This window comes from Teleopsis dalmanni, chromosome 1 (genome assembly GCF_002237135.1).
Source record: "Teleopsis dalmanni isolate 2A chromosome 1, ASM223713v2, whole genome shotgun sequence".
Taxonomy (NCBI): Eukaryota; Metazoa; Arthropoda; class Insecta; order Diptera; family Diopsidae; genus Teleopsis; species Teleopsis dalmanni.
Genome location: NC_051846.1, coordinates 148,924,862 through 148,935,718, shown reverse-complemented (window position 1 = coordinate 148,935,718; position 10,857 = coordinate 148,924,862). Strand labels below are relative to the sequence as shown.

Genomic DNA, 10,857 nt, shown 5'->3' with positions numbered 1-10,857 from the left:
GTGCTTCGGGTTGAAAGGTGTTTGATACGGTACCCGCAGGTGCAGAACGCGATAGTTAACATCCGTATCTTCGGTAAAAAGATCAGGTGACCAACCATTTAAGAGCGTTCGGTTGTACCTACTGATGATAGCAAGCCACTGGTAGGGCTGGCTGGGTGCAGCTAGTGGACGGGACCAAAAACGACTCACGTCTGCAGTGACCAAATTAGTAAGTTAGTAAGAAAAAATATTGTCTTATATATTTCATAAAAAAATTGCTATCATTACTGATATGAACATACTACTTTTACATAATCAGATAATAGTTAAAGATGTCTCTTATAATTATAAGAGACATATATCAACTACTAGTATAATTCAATTAAAAAATTGATTTTTTTTGGTTTTTATTGAATCTTTAATAAGTAGTAATTGATATTTATAAAATTAATTAGTTATGACTAGGTGCTATATCAAACTCCTCCTGTACTTCAATTTTGTTAAAAAAATATTACTCATATTTAGTTGTATTAAATATATTGTAACTCAAAATTACGAGTTTAAAAATATTTCGTATCTAACCAAAATCAGTAATAAATATAATTTAAATTACGTGAATTTTGTTTCGTACTCAGGAAGGATATGTCACACATACCTCAATATTCCTGAACGTCTTTAAATTAAAGGACTAAAATTACAATAAGTAAGTGTGTGACGTATAGCAGTGATTATTCTTGTATATTCGAATATCAGATGCGGTTTATTTTATGCAAATCAACTTTTGCATTATGTAAAACACATATCAGTCAAACGCTGTTAGACGACATCCTTGATTGTATAAAAAATAATATATCACGCAGTCGTCAGACACGAAACGAATGTGAGCTTGAATATGTTCCAGAGATATCTGGCATATTTGTTGCAAATTGTGTAGAACGTAAATTCAATTTGAAATCATCTTAATTCTGTTCAATGTCAGATATTCGAAAATAATTGAAATATCTCTTCAATGCTACCAAAGAGACTTTAAAATATTACAAGAAATTTAATGGATTATACAAATGCCGTTGGAAAGATAAATAATTGTTTTAAAATTTAAAAAAGATTCATATATACTTCTGCACGAGTAATTTTATACTTTTAAAAATAAATGTGGAGATATTTTATACTTATATATATCAATTATAAATATCATAAACTTTTATATGGAGTTTTAGTTAAATAACGCTTGTGTGATTTGCAAGATATTTTTCTCTAATTTTAAAACAATTTTCACAGGATTGATATCAACATATCCATATAATAAAATAACTATTTTTAATGTCATATGTTTGACAGCTGTGTCAACTGAAGACAAATTATTTTATGACTGTTTGAAGTTTTCAAATTAAGTCGTGTATGTAATTGTTTACTTAATAGATGTAGTGGAAGTACTAGACACAACAAACCAAATTATTTAAAGTACTTTAGAACTTACTTTACTCGTAGACATATTCAATTCAATGGGATAAATTTGTATTCTCCTCCCACGACCATTTCCTCTTGTGAGTAATGTCTCTAATTGAGTCAATTAACTGCTGGCATAATAAACTAATAATTACTTATGCTCAACGTGTGGTAATTATATAATTGAATAAGCATTAAAAATACAAAAACCAAAAGACAAACATATAAAATTAAATACAAATAGTTTAGAGGGAACATCTTTATCCATAAAAGCAGTCAAGGATTTTAGCAATGACATTCAAGTGTATTTAACTTTTGTGTATTATTTAGGGAAGTGCTAAGGAAAAAGAGTTTGATATCATTTTTATGAAAAGTTATAGAAACATAATATTAAGAATTAAAAAGAGCGGTGGGAGGATAACATAAAATATCTGGGGGTCACTTTTGACATACGGTTCAATTGGCTTAAACATTTGAAATACAAACGGAATAGCTGCTCTAAGATTCTACATTTATTAAAGCCGCTATTTAATAATTATCACTTCAACTTTAAAAACAGAAAGTTACTTTATACGCAAGTAATTAGACCAGTACTACTGTACGGATGTGTTACATATAGCAAAGCCTCAAATACTACCATAAAGCAATTACAGATAGCACAAAACCTGACTTTAAGAAGACTGTTTAAGATTTCATGGTATATTAGATCAACAGACATACATAGAGATCTTAGGATTGACTCAGTGACAAAATATATTAGAGACAGAACTCTAAAATTATTCACTAAAGTTGATACGCTACTTAACCCCGCCCTAACAATCCTCAAATCCACTTCTGAACTCTCAGGATGATATGCTGTTTTAAGGTCCGTCATCAACTAAAAAACAAATAAATGATGTGATTTCTTAGCCTAGTTAAAGCTTAGTGTGGGGTAGAGAAGAATCAAGAAGAAGAAAAAGAAATATAGTTTCTCAGAAGTATTTAAATAAAATGAACACAGATGTTGTTATTCGTTACAAATACAAGCTGACAACTGCTCATTAACATATATAACTAAACCACGATTGCCATAAAGCAATTACATATAGCACAAAATCTGGCTTTAAGAAGACTAAGTAAGATTTCTTGGTATATTAGAACAATAGACATGTATAGAAATCGCAGAATCGACTCAGTGAAGAAATATATCAAGGACAGAGCCCTAAAATTATTCACAAAAGTTGATACGTTGACTAACCCCGCCCTAACAAACCTTAAGTCCACCTTAGGACGCACAGGAAGATATGCTGATCTACGGTCCGTCATCAGTTAGTAGATAAATAAATGATAATGATTCTAGTATAGTTAAAGTTTAGTGTGGGGCAGGGATAAGCCCCCAGCCACAAAATAGTGAAAGTGCTCAATAGCACTAACTCAAATCACAACAACAACAACACTCAATGAAAATATTTATTATATAGCGTTAAAATTATCGAAAACTATTGAGTTTGTCATATCGAGAAATATCATCATAATTTTTTCCATATTTGGTATAACGTTCAATAATAAATACATTCCCTTCAGAATTGTCCCTCTTAGATACTAATGCTTTATTTTCACTATGTCAGTTTAAGTGACAAAACAAATGTCATAACTGGCAGATGTGTAAAATGCTAAACTATGACCCAAAAACAATAAAAAAGTATCTTTCAAAAAAAGCCATTACATTTGCATTATTATAGCTACTTACATACATTGTGTTTAAAAAAAAACTACTCGGAATGAAGAACGAAGGCTATTTGAACACATTTGAAGAGACTTCTGCTGGTGGAAGTCCCATGACATCTACAAGCTCTTGCGAAAGGGCCTCTGGTTTGTCTTTCCTGTCTTTATATTCCTTTGACAAAAAAATTACATGTGTCTTCTTTTACTTTTATCTCATGTATTAGCTTTTGTATTTGTTCCGTAGTCCAGTTATACAGCACTTTGTACACTCATATTTTGGAAGTACTAGCCGGTACCGATGTATTTTGATTTGGAGTATTTAAGTCAGATAAAACTATATTTTTACACAAAATAATATTTAATACATTTCAACAATCAAAACAGATATAATATTTACCGAACATTTTACAAACTGCATTAAATTTTTTTAACCTACTTTTAAAAATGGCTAACGAACGACAGTCAACTGCAAACAAATTGCCAACCTGCTTGCAATTCATTTTTCTCTGTCAAATAAATTGTCAAATGAAATTTTGCTGTTTTCATTTGAAAATTATTTGACAAGAAAGCATATGACTACCCGTCTTTATTATACTGACAATATTTGACATTGAAAATGACAGTGAAAAGAAGGCATAAGCCTTTATGACACTGTAGTTTACAGTTTGAGAAACATTGTTTGAACGCTTCCTTAGGTATGGCGTTTAGCTCACTTTGCAATTTTGTCTTATCGATCTTCAGGTTAACTATTATTGAATAAGTACTATCCTTTCAGTCTTTGTCTGAGTTTGAAAAATAAGAATTAGTTGCAGAGTGCCATGTCTGGAGAAAAATGTAATTTCCGCATAATAGTGATATTGAAGTTGTGTTTCAACAAATGATTATCTGATCACCGAACACACGGAATAATAACAATACAATGAGCTACTGATGTGATCCACATTCAGATTCCATGTGGAATGTATATGCGAAATCAAAGTGGAGTGTAAATAATGTAGTTGTAAATATGACATTTCCATTTGACATACGTTGCAATAAGAATATACACTAAACCATAAATAAAAACTTTTAGTACATTCACACTGCCTCATTTAAGCACTTGCTCATTTATATTAATGAGGAAACCATATTTAATTAATAACAACAATGATACTTACTTCCTCACTACCTTTGTTTAAAGCACAGCTGTTGTTTGTTTACATTTTTTAATGAGTTGATTTATTTATAATGAACTCATATATATGACAGATTTTAGTATGATAAATCACCTTCATTAGTGTGAGTGTGCTATTAGACTCGCTAAAAGTAAATTACTCTCTTGTGAAAATATGAACAGATAGCAAATAGAACACATATCCAATTAATTTTATTTGTAAACCGCATTGAGATCTGTAAAATACGACTAAAAATTTGAAAAAAAAAAACACTTGAATTTTGCGTCTCGACATCACATTGGGGTATACCACTTTGTTTGTTGCAGTACAATGTAACGTGAAATATAGACTGAATATACCAAATTGATCTTGATCTTCTTCGCTGAAACAATAATGACCTAGAACAAAAGAAATAACCTCCTGGATAATGACTTAAAATACAGTCTATATTTCAGAACAAGTTGCAGGAATGCAACTTCTGGGTTATGAGTAAGTCTCTAAGCTCTGATGCGTCTATGAAAAGTAGTATAGAATAAACGTTACAGAGTTTTATTGCCTCTTCAATAAGGGTATATATTCCTAGGAGTCTATTTCGTATATGCATAAGCGCAGAATATTCTAATAGCGCATGTGTGGCTGATTCTTCATTCTCTTCACAGAAACTACAGTTTGCATTCATATTTAATAGTATAAATATATTAATTTATAGTTGAAATGACTTGAAGTGGGCCACAATTATATAGAAATTAAAGCTAATACTACTGAAGTCAATAATATCTACAAATACCTCAGTTTCTATATCTTTTAAATATGTAAATAATGAATATGCTATAATACAGTATTTTGCTTTTAATATTATTGAAGAAACAGAAAAAATCATTTATAATAGAGAAATTTTATATCAAGAAGATGAGGATATCCGAGGACAATAAAATCCTTGATGTACTCACTTTTTTCATTAGACTTTAATTTCTTTATATAAAAGTTAATCATATAAAGACTAACGCTTAAATCGTATTTAAGCTTTAAAATTTCTGAAGAAAACAATTTAAAAGTTTTAATTTGCAAATTCCATCCTAACGCGTGACTTATTCCGAAATTTTGCACAAATTTTTCTGCTTTTCAACAAAAAAGCCGCACAAAAGTTCTACATCAAAAGTTTCCTCCAATGACGGCAGTCATTTTGCAAAATTAACGAATATGGAATATTTCACAAATTCATTAAATATTTTGATGTGTGAAAAATTAGCCAAAATTAGTTTAGTTTTCGCACATGAATCAACTGAACCAACCGCATTTATATTAGATACTTTTCATTAAAGAAGCTCATTCAAGTGTTGAACAACTAAAACCAACCAAAGTGGAAAAGGTCCCTTCGCAGAAGTTTTGAGAGTTCGTTAGCTATAAGTTTTTTATACACAAAATGAAAAAATTTAATTAAAAATATATCAAACGTATAAAAATATAAAAAATATAAAATGAAATCCACACCACTATATGAAGATATATGACAAATATTACTGAACATTTATTCAAGTTATATTAATTAAAAAAACTTCCAGTATTTTATTTTAAAATATATTTAATACGAAATACATCCATGAATTTTTTTATTAAACCCCAACCATGCTTGAGAGGGTGAAAATTAAAAGTTCATACAACATGTCATTAATTGGATTTATTTATTTTATTTTGTATAGACTAGAACTTAACTATTGGGAATTTGAATTTTAGATTTCCAATATATAGTCTTCTTCATAATCAATGTTGAACGACTATATATACAACACTCAATAATAATTCATCTCTGGAAACAAAACTTTTTACTACATCTTACTTACTTACTTACTTAGTTGACCATTACAGACGTGGCTCGTTCTTGGCCTCCGGCAGCACCTCCGGCAGTCAGCCCGATCAGTAGCTTACTGTTACCAGTTGGTAGTACCGAATGCCCACACATCGTGTTCGATTCGTTGGAATCGAACACCTTTCTAATCGGAGCACTTTCTTCCATACGCACGAAATGACCAAGAATTTTTATACGCTTAACTTATTAATGTCGTATCATACAGCTCATCGTGTCATTTAAATCGATACTCGTCGCCAACGCGTAAGGGACTATAGATCATCTGAAGAATTTTTCCCTCAAATGCTCTTAACGCCTTCTCATCACTGTTGGTAATTGTCCAAGCCACATCTACATCATATTACCACATCTTAGCACATTCTAAATTAAAACTAATAGTGACCATATGAAAAAAATACATGATCAATATTTTACAATTACATACATTTAATATTTATCTAAAAAATCCAAACCTGAACTCTAAAGTAAAATAAAATAAATTGTCTATTATTAGCGTAACCAAAGTTAATCCTGAGAATTTCGAAGAGAATCAGATGTAATAGTAAAAAGCATTTATCGTGCTTTAAACTGTCACATATCACACATTATCAATATACATAGTACATTATATTATGAATCAGTTGCATATAAATTATGCTTTGAAAACCCATTTATAAAAAAACTTTATCAAAAAAAACTTTATCCAGTGATTTCACTGGATTCCTAAATTGAGAGCTGATTTAAGTCTACTTAGAGACTCGGAGGATTGGAAGAGGGTTATAATAAAGACCAAGGTTGTATATAACTAAATTGGGTAGTAATAAAAGATGTTAAAAATATCAATGAATAATTCCTATACCATACAACAGCAACAATTGTGAACTGACAATTGTGCTATCTATGATCATTTCCATAAATTCTAGAAGTTGTTTTTTTTTAAAGGTACAGCAAGTTCTGTTTATCAGAACCTTATTCAACAAATCACCTAGAATGGATTAGAAATTACCTGATCTGATAGTTTGAATAACTACTAAAACGGTTTAGATATCTCTCATTATGCAGTCAAAAATCTTCTTATACAGTGTTACTCTTTAAATATATAGGCTATCGATATCCCTGATATAGACTATCGCTTAAAACATGTCAAAGTGCACATATGATTAAAATCGTTAAGAATTTTCTAGATTTGATTATGACATGGATTCTCAAAACTGCACACCATATATCCGTCTTGGTTATATTACAGTTTTATAATACAAAATATCTAGTGCATAGAACTATATTCTTAACCACATGTCCTCGGTGTATATCGTCAAACCGATCGTCATTGAAATTCTGTACCCGGTTCATCCTGTATAGTATGCGGACTAAAAGAAGAGGGGATCTTCTTTTTCGGTATTGATCACTCTAGAACCTCTTTCGCGCTAATTCAGAGATGATCCACATTTTGTTGGCTAACTACAGGGTCGAAAATTTTAGTTTAAATTCTCAACCCTAAGAAATTTTTTAAGACTAAAATCACTACTTTTAAACTCTAAGGTTGAGTTTTTGAAACTTAGTAAATGAACTGCATGAATTGATAACATAATCCACATGTTCGATATTGAGACCAACAGATAAGTTTTAAGACCATCCTTCAAGTTGAATAAATATAAAAACACTCTGAGTTTAAATATAAACTTATATTTTCGAACATGTATGCCACATGTAATATATGTTTGTAGAACCTGCATCTAAGTCCAAATAATGTTAATACTAGGAGAAGTTCTTAAGCTAATCCCATTCAAACTTTACAATGAAATAGAAAATTTTCTACTTCGTGATCATTTAATAATTTAAATTTTTAAATAAGTATATATAAAATAGATAGAATGAGATTCCACTTTAAATTTTATATCTTACTTGTTTGAATTTTTTGCCATAAAACCATTATTGGAATGGAAACTCCGTTTCTTAATAAGTTAAGTTTCCTCACAATGCTCGGATATTGAAGTGTAATTCATAATATTGTAATAAAATAAATGTGCTGTATTGATTTCACTAAAGTATAAACTTAACTCGTTACTGTCGCAAACATTCAATTTTATTATTCTTTGTCGATTTTTATGAAATAACTTTGAAATATGTTAAGTATCTACAGCCATAAAATGGCTACTTTCAGCACTAATGCGTAATCAAATCGATTTTATCAACCGAATAAATAGAAACAAAATTTGATGTCGCTTCCAGCAAAATGGAATAGAGTTAAATTCGTTTAAATTCAGTTTTCTTCTTAAAACATTTTTATTTCGATTTTAAGCACTTCGACGAGTATTTTCCTAACTTATTTCATAGCAAAATGGATAAGGTCACAAGTTTGACAGGAGTAAAAAAGGATTTATATTCTTCATATTCAGAAGGAGACTTTAAGTTCAAATAACGTTGTTAATGACCTTTTTATTAAGAGATAAAGCGAAATGGGTGTAAATTGATGTGATTTTAATTTGTCAAAATCAAAGCGAAAATACTTCAGAAAGGATTCTTCAGGGTACAATTGCTTAATCAATCATTCACAAGTGAACTCAAGTCGTGAAATATTTTAAGCCTTTCTATTAATCAAACATCGTCAGCTATGCGACGATGCTATGTGAAAGAGTTCATGCTGTCGGCGGATGTGAAGGATTTTAAAACTTAAATCATTAAACTACAAAATTAAATATTTAAATAGTTTTTATACAACAATTTGATATTGTTATTTTAAATTTTATTATTTATTTATTTTTTTTTTTTTTTTTTGCAGCTCTTCAGCCACTGAATTAATATCCAGACGTGGAGTGTTTTCACGAAATCATTACGGATCAGTAGACCAGGTTAGTTTTTTCATCATTACGTATTGAGTTTAAATGAAATAAATCGAGTGGGTTGAAAATCAAACAAAATATTTTAATTAAAATTAAACATTAAAATAAATATTGAACTACATTCCGCATCATAAATAATTTTGATTCAATTAAATATACATATGTTTATATGATTGTATGACAAACACATAAAATACATTACAGTTTTTTTCTTGAAATTTTTCAAGTTCTGCTAAAAGTAGGTTAACAATTTTAGAACTACTTTTTTAATGAAGGTCACTTAAATTTTTTTTTTTCATTGGATTTAATATAGTATTAAAAGTATAAGTTCTTTGGCTACTTTTATATACCTTTAGTTTTTGTGATATTATTTATATTCATGAATATTTACCAAATAATTTTTGGGTAAAGCAATTCTTTACTCTAAAAATAAAATAATATTTTATATTCATTAAATACTACTTAAACCCTTTACTTCTATACATAATCGACAAATTCTGTTTTGAATGGGGCAAACAGTCAGGAAATTTAAGTCGTTTTCATAAAAAATTGTCATTTGTTGCACTATATACCTCCAGCTCAAAAAGTACCCGGATTTTGTAAATAAAATACACAAATTTAAATTTTATTCCAAATTTATTTTATCTCCTTTAAAATATACTCCTTCTGAAGCGATACACGCCAGATTTGGTGAATATGGTGCCTGAGCAATGACAGTGGTGCCGTGTTTGGTCTATTACTTAAGGAGTAGTTAACAAACAACAAAATCCGAATACAGTTAATTTAAAAATCAGTTGTCGAATATCCTTCCTTATTTCAGTAGAGGTAATTGAAGGTATTTTTTCAATACATTGAAATTTGACCGAATGAAAAAATTTAAAAACAATTATAACGTTGCCATAAATGTCTTCATCAATATACGTCCATTATTCCATACATCAATTATGGAAAATAATTATATTATAATATGCTATACAAGCCTCACCAGACACCTAGTTATACCAACCAAATCTCAATAATATGTGTAAGGTCAACAGGATCTCATTCTACAAAATGATAGTGGACAGTACCCGTAGCTCAGTTAACGTAACATCGAACTCGAACAATTTCATAGATATACTTACTAAATCTCAATGATATGTATGAGATCCTGTTGATAAAGGATTCTGCAAACACTATACAGAATGGCATTTAGTTGTACCTGTAGCTCAATCAACGTAGCATCGAGTTTCTACGAACAATTATATAGATATACTTATCAAATCTCAATAATATATAAGTGGATCTCTCGACAAAGGATTCTATATGTACATACTCTTCGGAATAACATTAAGATGTACCCGTCGCTCAATCATCGAATCTTTTCCAATAATTTCATACCGTGCGAAGTTTCAGAAAATGGGCGAGTCTCAGAGAATGTATTTACACTATAAAGTCATCTTTTCCATTTCGTCATGGAAGTGATCATGTTCATCGAAATAACACAATATTCTAAGAATGTTTCTAGCCCTTTGTCCATGTCAACGGTATCGACATTATTGGGCATAGCAAGTGTGATGTTACTACTATCTTTGTTACTAACTAAAAGGAATATGCGAATATGGTCTAAGCGGTGAATGAGAGTAAAATGAAGTATATGCTGGCTACAGTGCACTGCTCGCATCTTTTCCATTTCGTCATGGAAGTGATCATGTTCATCGAAATGACACAATATTCTAAGAATGTGTCTAGCCCTTTGTCCATGTCAACGGTATCGACATTATTGGGCATAGCAAGTGTGATGTTACTACTATCTTTGTTACTAACTAAAAGGAATATGCGAATATGGTCTAAGCGGTGAATGAGAGTAAAATGAAGTATATGCTGGCTACAGTGCACTGCTCGCATC

The 10,857-nt window shown here is 30.1% G+C and overlaps 1 long non-coding RNA gene across 1 annotated transcript in view; it reads left to right on the top strand.

Annotated features, from left to right (window-relative positions):
* Positions 1 to 8,905: 8,905 nt before the first annotated feature.
* LOC119668764 overlaps positions 8,906 to 10,857 on the top strand; it is a 25,807-nt gene continuing 23,855 nt past the window's right edge. Inside the window, exon 1 of the long non-coding RNA XR_005251532.1 lies at positions 8,906 to 8,978. This is a non-coding gene — a long non-coding RNA (uncharacterized LOC119668764). The remainder of the gene's footprint in view (positions 8,979 to 10,857) is intronic.